Source organism: Zonotrichia albicollis, unplaced genomic scaffold (assembly GCF_047830755.1).
Source record: "Zonotrichia albicollis isolate bZonAlb1 unplaced genomic scaffold, bZonAlb1.hap1 Scaffold_257, whole genome shotgun sequence".
NCBI lineage: Eukaryota > Metazoa > Chordata > Aves > Passeriformes > Passerellidae > Zonotrichia > Zonotrichia albicollis.
Window position 1 is genome coordinate 5,188,420 of NW_027428429.1, and position 14,386 is coordinate 5,202,805.

The following is a 14,386-nucleotide window of genomic DNA, read 5'->3' on the forward strand; positions in this document are numbered from 1 at the left end:
TTGATTTTGTGTATGTTTTTGGTGTGTTCTTCTCTGAGGGCAGCTCGCAGCATGTAAATTTCATTTCTATCCTCATTTAACTGTTTTTGCAAAATTTCAACTAAATTTTGAAGGGAGTCTATAATTATCATTTCCTCACTTCTCCATTTACAGCGGTTTTCTATGGCTGCAGTGAGACATGCTCCGAGAACTGAGCAAAGGATGTTCTTATTTTTACCTATTTTGAATTTTGATTCATGTTGCAAGAACATATTCTATCAATGACATTTTCCAAATTAAACCAATTGTTCTCTGTCCAAGTTTCTCCACCAGATGACGGTTTTGCATTGTGTTTAGCAAGCAAGTAGTAAAAGTCAGCTTTTGCTTTAGGATTGAGATTTTCATTCATTTTGTGTGAAGAGACCAGAACTATACCAGGGAGCTGATTTGTGAACTCAAGTTACACAATCATACAGACCTTTTTATGCCCTTTGTCTCCCTAGATAGCTGAAGAAACAAAATCTGTCTGGAAGGCACTGTTTTAATTGCTTCAGGTTTGTCCCTTCCTTTCCAGACAGTCCAGATACACAATCACACTCACACACGCACACAAATGTTTTCTTTGTGAGGGGACCAGAACCTAGAACAGGGGGAATGCCACTCAGCCTTCGCTGGGCCACCCCTTGCTCCATGTGTAGGTGAAGGGACAATATCTGTCTAAAAGGCACAGCTTAATTTCTTCAGGTCTGTCCCCTCCCTTTTAGACAGTCCAGGTACACAAATACAGCAATAACAACAGTAACAGGTTCAGATACAACTCCAATACAACATCAATTCCAATATCAATATCAGGATTAGGAGGAGTATCAGTGTCGGAGTCCGTGCCGGTAAGATCAGTAACAGAAGTGACTGTAACAATTTCCCCTGCTTTTGCACTGAAAAATCTTTTGTGTCAATTCCAGAGCCTGTGTGCTCAATCAAGGGTGAGATTTGGCTTTGGCATATGCAGTCTGACGGAGATTACAGACTACACAGAACCTGCAAAATCTCACGGGCTACCAGAATCCCATCCTCGTCGCCAATTATGTGAGGGTCCACCTGAAATGAACGGGTGATGAATGATTTTTTTTGGTGCAAAAAATAACCAACAAAGGCACAGGGGTTTTGCAGTAACAAATCAACAAAATGCAATTTTATTAATGATAACCACAACTGAATATGCATTTGGTTAGGGAATCTGGGGAGGAGAAGGGTAAGACAAGGGAAAGAGGGAGGAAAGAAGGTTAGGGAGGGGCTTATAGCTACCGAAATGTGATGTCTTCGGGGGTCCCGCCGCCGAAACTCGCTGGTGCACGCTTTGGGGAGATCTCAGAGGACAGTCAGAACCGAACCCCAAAATATACTGTTCTTGGTTGGGGGAAGGGTGGCCAAAATTAGGTTTCCATGGAGGGCAAAAGAATAGGAACAGCAGGAGGGGGGAGGTTACTCCATTGTTTTCATGGCCGAATGTTTGCAGGTACATTTACTCTGGGCAGTTTTTCCCCCTCCCCGAGCTGGGGTGGGGGGGTTCAGTCCCAGTCTCTGGAAGGAGGTTGCCAAGGGGGTACCAGGGGGGTGCCAGTAGGGTGCCGGGGGGTTCCTTGTCTTGTCTTGGTTCCTTGATGAGGGGATTCGCATCTCTGTTTGTCCGTCACGGTGGTTGAAGGCAGGCGAGAGGGGTCTTCTCTTGGAGGGGAGGAGCCACCCCAGAGCTCAGTGCAGCCAAGTCAGGAGGTTGGAAGAAAGTCCAGTTCCATTGTTCAGAAAAGGGCAGCATGCCCCTTCAAGTTCAGCATGGCATGTTCTGAAAACACCACCTGTGAACACACTGAATAAGCATGAGACTTTCTTTCCCAACTGGCTCAACAGTTTTTAACCTTTCGGGGGTCTTTTCTCATGACAATTGTGAGGCAAAAAATGAAGGATTTTTGGATGGACTTTCACAACCAGAAACTGCTGCTCCATCCCCACGGGCTGCAGGCCCCCATGGGCAGGGCGGGGGCGTGGGGGCTACTGCCCTGCACAGCCTCCCCTTCACATCCCTGCCAGAGCCATGGGCAGCTGCCTGTGGCCCCCGAGCGTGCTCAGGAATTGACCACTGCTGCTGGAGGCCTTGGTGCTGAGCCCCTGAATCATCTCTCACTCGGACATGCTCACAAACAAAGGAGGAACAGGGCCTCAGTGGCCCAAAGAGCTGCCCACAGAACCAGGAGGACCTGGACAAGTGGGATTGCAGAAGCAGCGTGGGGAGAACATCCAGGCAGGCTGCCAGGGGCTGAGGCTGGGGCAATGGAAAATCTGCAGTGGGAAGGAAACCACACAGCATCTGGTATTTTGAAACACAGCTAGAGTTTTCCTGTGCATTCTGACTATGAATCACCAATGGTGGGCTGTGAAATTTCTAATACCTGTCTGGCCCTTGGGGCTGAGCTGTGGGATGAAGCTCTGGGAGGAGACCTGGGAGAGATCCTGGAGTGAGCCAGGGTCCCCCACGTCAGAGCAGAGCCCGGAACAGCGGGAAGGGATCCATGGCAGCCTCGCTCCCCCTCTACCCTTTCCTCACCATGGGCCAAACAACATCCTGAAGCACATTGTGAGAGAACTGCTCAAAGGGGATGGTGGGTGCATTCCCTCAGCCTTGTCCTGGGGCTCAGCAGCCGAGGGCTCTGGCTGCACATCTGGACATGCCGAGCCCGGAACACCAGGAAGGGATCCATGGCAGCCTCGCTGCCCCGCTGCTGCTTCCATGCCCTGCAGGGCTGTTTCCCTGCCTGGCCTGACTGCAGCTTCTCCCCAGCCTCTGCAGGAAGGCATTGGGCATCAGCTGCCGCGCAGCCCAAACTCATCAGTGATCCCCTGCATTTTCCCAGTCACCAGGCACATCCTGAGGTGTGGCTGCTTGGAGGAGGGAGGGCCATAGCCAGCCCCAAAGGCCTGGGGGAATCAGGATTTTCCTGATCATAACCCATGTCTTGGAAAAGTATTGCCTCCTGAAGAGGCGACCTCCTGGATATGCAATGATTCCATCTGATCCAGCTGTGCCTCTTCCTTTCTCAAGGAATGGACAGAGAGGCTCTATGGAAGGTGGCATTTCCTGCAGGAAGGGAGGCGATGCCAGGCACAGTCACAGGAGGTAAATGCTGTGCCTCTGGGCCTGAGCCCTGCTGAGGCTTGAGCTGGCCTCTCTGCTGCTTGGCACTGCGGGCACAGCCCGGACAAGACGGGCACAGTCCAGAGGAATTGTCCCGAGCAGGCTCAGGGCACTCGGGTACTGAGCTGTCCTGCTGGGCTCCCTCTGTGGGAGACACGTCCCGAAACCTGGGAGCGGCTGCACGGGGTGTCCATGGTGGGGAAAGGGCAGAGCAGGAGAGCAAGGCTCCAGTGTGTCCTGAGAGGGCCTGGCCATGTGCCCGTGGGCTGTGGGAGCTGTTCCATGGGCAGGTGGGCAAGCAGGCGGGAGGGATGGAGGTTGGGAGAGACAGCTGTGGCACTGCAGATTTCCCCAAGCATTTAGTGAGGCTTTCCTGTGTGGGAGGGAGGGAGAGAGCCCCCGGGCCCTGGGCTGCTGCAGCTGCCCCTCCAGGCATGTTGCACAGCACCTGCAAAGAGCGTGGAGAGTGACCAGGAGGCACGGGCTCCCACAGCCTTACCCCACCCCCTTGCAGTGCCCAATTCCCCAAGGGAGAAGGGGATCCCAGCACACCATGGAAATGGTTCTGTAGGATCTGTGATCCCTTCTCAACTGGGATCATGACTTGAATTACTTGAAAATACTGGTGAATGGTGCTTTGAAGACCTTGCCAGATGTTGGAGTCATGTTCTGAATGTACCTTTTCTGACAGAATAATCCGTGGCAGTGTGGCAAGAGTTTACTCATGAGACAGTTCCCTTAAGTTCTTCTGAGGGTGGATCAGTTCTGGAAAACTTACCCTGCTCCCTTCTGGAGCCCTGAGTGATCCCACAGGATCGCTGTCAGTGGGAAGAAGGAGCATTTATCTGTCCATTCTCCTCCCGTGTGCAATGCCACAGTGTCCTTCTGTGTGCTCTGTACAGCCACAGAGAAGAGCAGAGAGGGAAGGGGCTGGGCCCAGGGCTGTGCCCCGGGGCTGAGCCTTTCTCAGCTCCTTTGCTGCCCCCAGGGAGCCCGAGCTGCTTCTGCTGCCACTGCCAAGCCCTGGCCCTGCCTGGGGCTGGGTTTGGAGCTGCTGGCAGCTCCAGGGAGTCCTTTCTGCCCCACCTACCCCGCATGGGGCTCCTTCCATCCCAGGGTGGGGCCACTGCAGGCACAAGGTCCCCCTGGCCCTGCTCCTGACTGGAAGGCAGAGACAAGGGAGTGCCTTGGAGGGCACCAATCACCCAGGTGCCCTCACTGACACTCAGGTCTGAAGGAGAATCTTCAGCAGTGCCATTGGAGCTATTGTGTCCTGCCTTTCTTTGCAGCTAAGCCTGTTGGTAAAGGTGATCTGGCTTCCCAGCCCACGTTCAGGATTGAGCCTCTGGGACATGGTGAGGGTAGGTCAAGGCCTTTCCCCTGGGAGAGCTGCCAGCTCAGAGCCCAAAGCTCGGCCAGGGGGCATCGCTGCAGGCGCCAGGACAGAGCCATGCACTTGGTGCCATGATCTAGTTGAGGTGTTAGAACATGGGTTGGACTCGATGATCTTAAAGGTCTCTTCCAACCTAGAATTTTTATGATTCTGTGATTCTGTGTGTGCCCTCACCCTGCACGATCCACTCTCAACTTCTGCTCAGCACTGGCAGCTGTTTGGAGGAGGGTGGGCCCTGGCCCAGCTGAAAAAGACCAGATGATTTGTTGATTACACCCGATTTTGCATAAGCATGATGTCCTGAACATGCCATCAAAGTAATGGAGAATCGTTCCGTCTGTTAAGGTGTACTTTTTGTTTCTCAAGTGATGGGCCAAAAGGCAGGAGAGAAGGAGGTGTTTCCACAACGAAGCAGAGGCCGATTGGCAGCCCCTGCTGCAGGAAGGAAGGCCAAGCCAAACACAGGCATGGGCACAGGCACAGGCTCAGAAGGTAATTGCTGTGCTGGGCTCAGCAGGGCTCAGCCCTTGGCGGGACTGTGTGGCTGCGGCTCTTCCACTGGGGCCTGCCCTTGCACGGCCCGGCTGCAGCCAAAGCTGGAGGTGCCTCTGGAGCTCGTTCACAGCCCTGGGGAAAGGGGACTCGTGCACCAACGTCCCTCCCGCTGCAGCTGCTCTGGAGCTGGCCCTGAGTGCCCAGAGGCCCAAGGCACAGGAGCAGCCCCGAGCGGGAGCCCTGCCGTGAGCCCAGGGCCAGAGCCAGCCTTGGCTCCCGACTGGGCAGGGGCTGCACTGGGTCCTGCCAGGGCCTGACTCTGTGCCCTGGGGCTGGGGGAGCTGTCACGGGGCAGGGAGGGCCAGGGCTGGCAGTGGCTGCTCAGGGATGGCTTTGGCCCATATCCCTCCAAGCAGCCACTGCCCAAGCAGCTCCACAGCCCCCGGGCTCTCCTCCCGGCCTGCTGGGCTTTGTTGGGTGGGCACAGCCTGTGCCAAGGGGCGGCAAGTTGCCTGCAGGCCCCAGCTCTGGGGGAAATGGAGAATGTCCTGCCCGCATCCACCGTGCTGCCAGCTCATTCATGTTCCATTTCCCCGCTTAATGGGACACCACATATCAGGAGACATTTTGTTCATCAGTCCCACAAGGATCCATGATGAGTCACCACTTGTTCAATTGCATTTTATAACATTGATGTTTCTCAAGTGATGAAAATCCTTCCTTGCTATTGCTCCAATACCCTTCTTTTTCAAGTTCCAATGCTTATCCCACAACAATGTAAATGGTGTGGGCTTGTTTGCAAATATTTTTGGCTTTTTCTACGGGACACAGGGCTGGAAAAGCACATTTCTTTCAAACAAGGAAAGATCAAGAAATACTCAGCAACTACAACTCCCAGGCCAGGATCAAGGGTCATTACAGAAGTCTTTCTCTGGCTATAAAATACTTACTGGCACACAGTTTGCTTCTTCAAATGGCAGGCAGACCTTTTTTGTACTAGTCAAGGAAAACTGGCCTGCTGATTCAGTGCATGTGTAGTGAGTACAGTTGTCATATGGATCTTTATAACTCTTTCCAACCTGAAAAAAAACAGAAAAAAAAATTAAAAAACAAAACCAAAAACAAACGAAGACAAACAAAACCCCCAAGCCAATGGAGTATAGCAAAAAAAAAAAAAAATAGAAAACTGAAACAGTAATAAAGTCAATGAACTGGCAGAGACTGGGTTGATCTTACCACTCTGAAAGGACTGAGATGTCTGCAACTCACATCTACAAATTATGTACCAAGCTCACCCACTACCAGTCTATGCAAAATCACTTCTGTGGCCTCCCAGGGGGAAAGAATGAAAGAATGGCAGAATAAGCTGACGCTCCCCATTGCTCCCACAGGTGCAGCTGGAACCACAGCACATGTTCCTGATGCCCAGAAGGGCCTTGGAAGGGGTTTCTGTCAGGGAACAGGCTTCAGTCTGGGGTTACTGGCAGGCCTGCTTGTCTTGGATCTGATCTTCCGCTTATGCTCTGTCTGAATTTGGACTTACTTGAAGAGGAGACAGTGAGTGTTTAGTTGACGTTTCCCTCAAACAACTTCTTTTGAAAATCTGCTGTACATAGGAAACATTTCCAGTGAGGCTGCAGTGTAGGTGTGGCCAGTCCATGATTGTCCAAAGAACTCTGCTGAGGGTTCTGCTGCTGCCCAGAGCATTCATTGGCCTCCTAATTGCTGAGCCTTGTCCTGGGGGGCCCGCTGGGGCTGCAGCCAGTGCTGGCTCCCACTGAGGCTGCCTGGCCAAGAGCAGCCCCAGGGGCACAGGGCAGAGGCAAAGCACGGTGGGGAGGAGAAAGAGCAGGGACGAGATTGCCCTTGAAAGGCAGAGGCGCTCTGGGGCCCGCTCCTGGCCAGGGAGCCTGCCCAGAGCCGTGTCCTGCTGGCCGGGGCCGTGAGGGGCAGCTGTGCAGCTGGGCCAGGCTGTGGCAGCAGCTCCAGCCGTGCTGGGGAGCCTTGCCAGCTCTGGGCCCGGCTGTGCAGGAGGTTCCCTGTGTGCCACTGGCACCTGGGGCCTCAGCCACCTCTTCTTTCCACAGTTCCACCTCTGGACAGGAGTTGTAAGATGGCGGCTGCACCTCACACCCAAACAGCAGGAGCAGCTCCTCCAGCAGTTAGAAGAGCCTGGGCAGCCCTGTCAAGAATTCTGAGGAGAAGACTCCAGAACAGCCATCGACATGGAAATCTCCTATTCTCCTGGAGATCCCACTGCCACCTCCTCTCCCCATGAGTATCCCCAAGCTACTTTCATTTCTTTTTTGATCCTCCTCTGTCCCGTCACGACTCCTTCTATAGACCCCAGCAGCAGCCCAGCACCCTCCAGCCCCTCCTGAGACTAACATGTCGTTTCCTCTGCCCCTGAGCCCCCTGGCCCTGCCCTCTAAGCAACACTGAAGTTAACCCTGCTCTCTGCCAGGCTAGGTGATGGCCCTTTCTTTAGTTGCACTAAAGGGAAGGTGCCGTCACCCCAGTGTTTGGGTGGCAGCAGCAGCAAAGCCCACCTGGCAGCCGCACTGGCTGAGCTCCATGGCCAGGAGCAGCCGTGGATGCCCATGGTGTGGGCAGGCAGGAGCCAGGCAGGGGCTGCTGTGACCAGCAGCGGGGTCCCGAGGCCTGGGGGAGCCCATGCTGAGCGTCCCTGGGCTGAGGGCACGTTTCCTTCCCTGGCATCATCTGGGCCTGGACCTCCTCCAGTGGCAAGCCCAGGAAAAGAGGGAAGCCATCAAGAGCATCTCCATGGACACAGTCTGACCCACAATGTCAGCAGGTGACAAATAAGGTTTTGCTGAGCAATGGACCTGGGATACACAAAAACAATCAAGGCAGTCCATTTGTACAGATGCAGGCACACTCTGGGGGTACAGCTGAGGCCATGAGGTCACAGCAGGCTCAGGGGTCACAGCAGGCTGAGGTCACAGTTGGCTCTGAGGTCACAGAGGTGCCAGACCCGGTGGTTGCACAGCAGCACAAGGAGTGAGCACTCAGTCCTTGAGCACAACTGTTGCGGCAGCAGCAGCGGTGGTGGCAGCAGTGGTGCTGACATTGGGACAGCGGTGTCAGGACAGCGGTGGCAGCAAGAGCTGCGGCACTGGCAGAGGGCAAGGCACCATGGCCCTTGCTCTGCGCCTCTTCCTCCTGCTCCTCCTGGCCGTGGCCCTGCCTGCCAGGGCTGCCCAGGCTGCTCCGCTGCAAGGGTGGCGAGCAGGTGAGCTGGCAGCCTGGCTCCCCTTTCCCGGGACAGCGCTTCCTGCTCCCCGGGAAGCGCCGGGGATGGTTTTCCCCAGGCCTTTAGGAAGGGTTTCCTCTGGGGGAGGGAGAGAGACCCCATGGCCCTGGGCAGCCCCAGTTTCCTCTCCAGGGATGTGTCCCAGGGCCTGCAAAGAAGGTGCAGTGACCAGGAGCCTGCCCAGAGCTCCCGAGGCCCCTGTGCAGTTTGGCCTTGTCCATTCACACCTGGCTCCCGTAGCCTTAACCAACCCCTTGCAATGTCCTGTTCCTAAAGGCAGAAGGGGATCCCAAAACAAAAATGAAATGGTTCAGATCTTTGTTCCATTCTAGATTTGGATCACGCCTTGCAAGATTTGGAAGTCCAGGTGAATGACACTGTGAAGGTCTTGGTGAATGCCAGAGGCAAGTTCTGAATTTCCCTTTTTACTGGCAGAATAATCAGTGTCCATGTGGCAAGAGCTCACCCATCGGCCATGTTTGTTAACGTTAAATCAGGGCTGAAGAATTCTGTAAACCTTGCCCCGCTCTTTTGTGGAGCACTGAGGGATCCCACAGGATGGCTGTCAGTGGGAGGAAGGAGCATTTAGCTGTCCATCCTCCTCCCGTGTGCAATGCCACTGTGTCCTTTTGTGTGCTCTGTGCAGCCACAGAGAAGAGCAGAATGGGCAGGGGCCAGGCTCAGGGCTGTGCCCCAGGGCTGAGCCTTGCCTGCAGCCCGAGGATCTGCTACAGTGCCATGGGTGATGTTCTGTACGGCCTTTCATTGCAGCTGAACTTGTTGGTGAAGGTGATCTGGCTTCCAAAACCACATCCATGACTGAGCCTCTGGGAGATGGTGAGGGTAGGTCAAGGCCTTTCCCCTGGGAGAGCTGCCAGCTCAGAGCCCAAAGCTCGGCCAGGGGGGCATCGCTGCAGGTGCCAGGACAGAGCCATGCACGTCTGTGCCCTCGCCCTGCGCCATCTCCTCACCGCTCCTGCGGCTCAGTGGTGCCCGTGCAGCTGAGCAGAGATGGCAGAAGCTTCTGTGGCTGATGTGTTACAGATGTGTCTGCAGGGAGGACTTTTCCTGTCCCTGTGATGATTCCTACCCAGAAGCCAGGCTCCCGTCGCAGGGGTGAGTAGTGTGTCCCTGCTGACCCCACAGGCTGAGCCCTGCTTGTGTGGCATCCATTCATGGGAAATGGAACCGTGTTGCTCTAAGGTCCTCCAAGGGGAAAGAACAAAGCTACAGAACAGAAGAAACCCCATGAGCCCTCTGAACAAATGAAGGAAATGATGAAGGAAATGCAGCAGGCAGGACAAGGTGGGTGCATTCCCTCAGCCTTCACCTGGGGCTCAGCAGCCGAGGCTTTGGCTGCACATCTGGACACGCCGAGCCTGGCACAGCAGGAAGGGATCCATGGCAGCCTCACTGCCCTGCTGCTGCTTCCATGCCCTGCAGGGCTGTTTTCCAGCCTGGCCTGGCTGCAGCTTCTCCCCAGCCTCTGCAGGAAAGCATTGGGCATCCGCTGACAGGCAGCCCAAACCGCACCACAGGCATGAGATGCCCTGCAATTTCCCATCTCCAGGCAGATGAGAAGGGGCACCTATATGGAGAAGGGAGAGCCCTGCCCTACCCAAAAAGTTGAAAGGGATTTCCTGAATCTTAACCATGTCTTTGAGAGGCATTGCCTCCTGAAGATGCCACCTCTCCAATGGGGAACAGTCCAATCTGATCCAGCTCTCTCTTTTCTCCAGAAGCAGATGGAGAGGCTGTGCAGAAAGAAGCCTTTCCTGGAGGAAGCAATGGCTCATGGACAGCCGCTTCTGCAGGATGGGAGCCGATGCAAGGCACAGCTACAGGAGGTAATTGCTGTGCCTCTGGGTCTGAACCCTGCTGAGGCTTGAGCTGCCCTCTCTGCTGCTTGGCACTGTGGGCACAGCTCAGACAAGACGGGCACAGCTCAGAGGAATTGTCCCGAGCAGGCTCAGGGCACTCGCGTACTGAGCTGTCCTGCTGGGCTCCCTCTGTGGGAGACACGTCCCGAAACCTGGGAGCGGCTGCACAGGGTGCCCGTGGTGGGGAAAGGGCAGAGGGGGAGAGCAAGGCTCCAGTGGGTCCTGAGAGGGCCTGGCTATGTGCCAGTGTGCTGGGGGATTTGTACCAGGGGAAAGATGGTTGGAGAGATAGAAGTAGGTAGAAAGGGAAGGAGAAGGGGCAGGAGGGATGGAGGGGGACAGGGGGATAGCTGTGGCACTGCCTGCTGCAGTTTTCCCCAGGGATTTAGCAAGAGTTGCAGCTGTGGAAGTGAGAGCTCCCAGGGCCCTGCGTTGCTTCAGCCGCCCCACCATGGATGTTGCACAGGGCATGGAAAGAGGGTGCAGAGTGACCACGAGCCTGCCCAGAGCTCCCCAGGCCCCTGTGCAGTTCGGCCTTGTCCATTCACACCTGGCTCCCATGGCCATACTCGACCCCCTTGCAGTGCCCAATGCTCAAAGCAGAAGGGGATCCCAGCGCACAAAGGAAATGGTTCAGGTCTTTGTTCCATTTTAGATTTGGATCACGCCTTGGAAGATTTGGAAGTCCAGGTGAATGACACTTTGAATGTCATGGCGAATGCCAGAGGCAAGTTCTGAATTTCCCTTTTTACTGGCAGAATAATCAGTGTCCATGTGGCAAGAGCTCACCCATCGGCCATGTTTGTTAACATTAAGTCAGGGCTGAAGAATTCTGTAAACCTTGCCCCGCTTCTTTCTGGAGCACTGAGGGATCCCACAGGATGGCTGTCAGTGGGAGGAAGGAGCATTTAGCTGTCCATCCTCCTCCCGTGTGCAATGCCACTGTGTCCTTTTGTGTGCTCTGTGCAGTCCCAGAAAAGAGCAGAACGGGCAGGGGCCAGCCCAGGGCTGTGCCCCAGCGCTGACCCTTGCCTGCAGCCTGAGGATCTGCTATAGTGCCATGGGTGATGTTCTGTACGGCCTTTCTTTGCAGCTGAACTTGTTGGTGAAGGTGATCTGGCTTCCAAAACCACATCCATGACTGAGCCTCTGGGAGATGGTGAGGGTAGGTCAAGGCCTTTCCCCTGGAGAGCTGCCAGCTCAGAGCCCAAAGCTCGGCCAGGGGGGCATCGCTGCAGGTGCCAGGACAGAGCCATGCACGTGTGTGCCCTCGCCCTGCGCCATCCCCTCACCGCTCCTGCGGCTCAGTGGTGCCCGTGCAGCTGAGCAGAGATGGCAGAAGCTTCTGTGGCTGATGTGTTACAGATGTGTCTGCAGGGAGGATTTTTCCTGTCCCTGTGATGATTCCTACCCAGAAGCCAGGCTCCCGTCGCAGGGGTGAGTAGTGTGTCCCTGCTGACCCCACAGGCTGAGCCCTGCTTGTGTGGCATCCATTCATGGGAAATGGAACCGTGTTGCTCTAAGGTCCTCCAAGGGGAAAGAACAAAGCTACAGAACAGAAGAAACCCCATGAGCCCTCTGAACAAATGAAGGAAATGATGAAGGAAATGCAGCAGGCAGGACAAGGTGGGTGCATTCCCTCAGCCTTCACCTGGGGCTCAGCAGCCGAGGCTTTGGCTGCACATCTGGACACGCCGAGCCCGGCCCAGCAGGAAGGGATCCATGGCAGCCTCACTGCCCCGCTGCTGCTTCCACGTCCTGCAGGGCTTTTTCACAGCCTGGCCTGGCTGCAGCTTCTCCCAGCCTCTGCAGGAAGGCATTTGGCATCAGCTGACAGGCAGCCCAAACCGCACCACAGGCATGAGATGCCCTGCAATTTCCCATCTCCAGGCAGATGAGAAGGGGCACCTATATGGAGAAGGGAGAGCCCTGCCCTACCCAAAAAGTTGAAAGGGATTTCCTGAATCTTAACCATGTCTTTGAGAGGCATTGCCTCCTGAAGTTGCCACGTCTCCAATGGGGAACAGTCCAATCTGATCCAGCTCTCTCTTTTCTCCAGAAGCAGATGGAGAGGCTATGCAGAAGGAAGCATTTCCTGGAGGAAGCAGTGGCCCATTGACAGCCGCTTCTGCAGGAAGGGAGGCGATGCCAGGCATGGCTACAGGAGGTAATTGCTGTGCCTCTGGGTCTGAGCCCTGCTGAGGCTTGAGCTGCCCTCTCTGCTGCTTGGCACTGTGGGCACAGCTCAGACAAGACGGGCACAGCTCAGAGGAATTGTCCCGAGCAGGCTCAGGGCACTCGCGTACTGAGCTGTCCTGCTGGGCTCCCTCCATGGGAGACAAGTCCCGAAACCTGGGAGCGGCTGCACGGGGTGCCCATGGTGGGGAAAGGGCAGAGGGGGAGAGCAAGGCTCCAGTGGGTCCTGAGAGGGCCTGGCTATGTGCCAGTGTGCTGGGGGATTTGTACCAGGGGAAAGATGGTTGGAGAGATAGAAGTAGGTAGAAAGGGAGGGAGAAGGGGCAGGAGGGATGGAGGGGGACAGGGGGATAGCTGTGGCACTGCCTGCTGCAGTTTTCCCCAGGGATTTAGCAAGAGTTGCAGCTGTGAAAGTGAGAGCTCCCAGGGCCCTGGGTTGCTTCAGCCGCCCCACCATGGATGTTGCACAGGGCATGGAAAGAGGGTGCAGAGTGACCAGGAGCCTGCCCAGAGCTCCTGAGGCCCCTGTGGAGTATGACCTTGCCCATTCACACCTGGCTCCCACGGCCGTACCCGACCCCCTTGCAGTGCCCAATTCCCAAAGGCAAAAGGGGATCCCAACACACCCTGAAAAATGTTCTCATCTGTGCTCCGTTCTAGATGAGGTTGCTCAAAAGGCTTCCCCATTAGATTGGTTGAGAAAAGTGTTGAAGCCTTTGGAGCCTCCTTCAGGTATGTTCTCACTGTCCTACACAGTAATAATTGTTGACAACTTCACAGCAACCAGGTTATACAAGCTACTGTGGCTGTTGTATTACAGATGTGTCTGCAGGAAGGACTTTTCCTGCCCCTTTGCTGATTCCTACAGAGAGCCCTGGCTCTAATTGCTGGGGTGAGTAGTGTTGTCCCTGCTGACCCCACAGGCTGAGCCCTGCTTCTGTGGCATGCATTCCTAGGAAATGGAACTACTTTCTGTTAAGGTCCTCTGAGAGGGAAGAACAAAGCCCCAGGACACAAGAAACCCCACGAGCCAAGCAACATCTTGAAACGAATAGTGACGGAACTACTCAAAGGGAATGGTGAGAGCATTTCCCTCAGCCTTGTCCTGGGGCTCAGCAGCCGAGGGCTCTGGCTGCACATCTGGACATGCCATGCCCAGAACAGTGGGAAGGGATCCATGGCAGCCTCGATGCCCCACTGCTGCTTCCATGCCCTGCAGGGCTGTTTCCCAGCCTGGCCTGGCATCCGCTGCCACACAGCCCAAACTCACCAGGGATCCCCTGCATTTTCCCAGTCCCCAGTAGGATCCTGAGTGTGGCTGCTTACAGGAGGCAGGGCTATAGCTAGCCCCAAAGGCCTGGGGAATCAGGATTTTCCTGATCCTTATCCATGTTTTGGAGAAGTATTGCCTCCTGAACAGGCCACCTCCAGGATGTGCAATGATTCCATCTGATCCAGCTGTGCCTCTTCATTTCTCAAGGAATGGACAGAGAGGCTCTATGGAAGGTGGCATTTCCTGCAGGAAGGGAGGCGATGCCAGGCACAGTCACAGTAGGTAATTGCTGTGCCTCTGGGCCTGAGCCCTGCTGAGGCTTGAGCTGCCCTCTCTGCTGCTTGGCACTGCAGGCACAGCCCGGACAAGATGGGCACAGCCCAGAGGAATTATCCCAAGCAGGCTCAGGGCACTCGGGTAGTGAGCTGTCCTGCTGGGCTCCCTCCCTGGGAGACACGTCCTGAAACCTGGGAGCGGCTGCACGGGGTGCCCATGGTGGGGAAAGGGCAGAGGGGGAGAGCAAGGCTCCAGTGGGTCCTGAGAGGGCCTGGCCATGTGCCCCTTGGGCTGTGGGAGCTGTTCCATGGGCAGGTGGGCAAGCAGGAGGGAGGGACGGAGGTTGGGAGCAACAGCTGTGACACTGCTGATTTCCCCAAGCATTTAGTGAGGCTTTCCTGTGTGGGAAGGAGGGAGAGAGCCCCAGGGC

General features: G+C 55.5%; 1 protein-coding gene across 1 annotated transcript in view; it reads right to left on the reverse strand.

Moving 5' to 3' along the window:
• LOC141727898 (uncharacterized) overlaps window positions 1–14,386 on the reverse strand; it is a 143,392-nt gene that overhangs the window by 76,182 nt on the left and 52,824 nt on the right. The gene's annotated exons all lie outside the window — the stretch shown is intronic.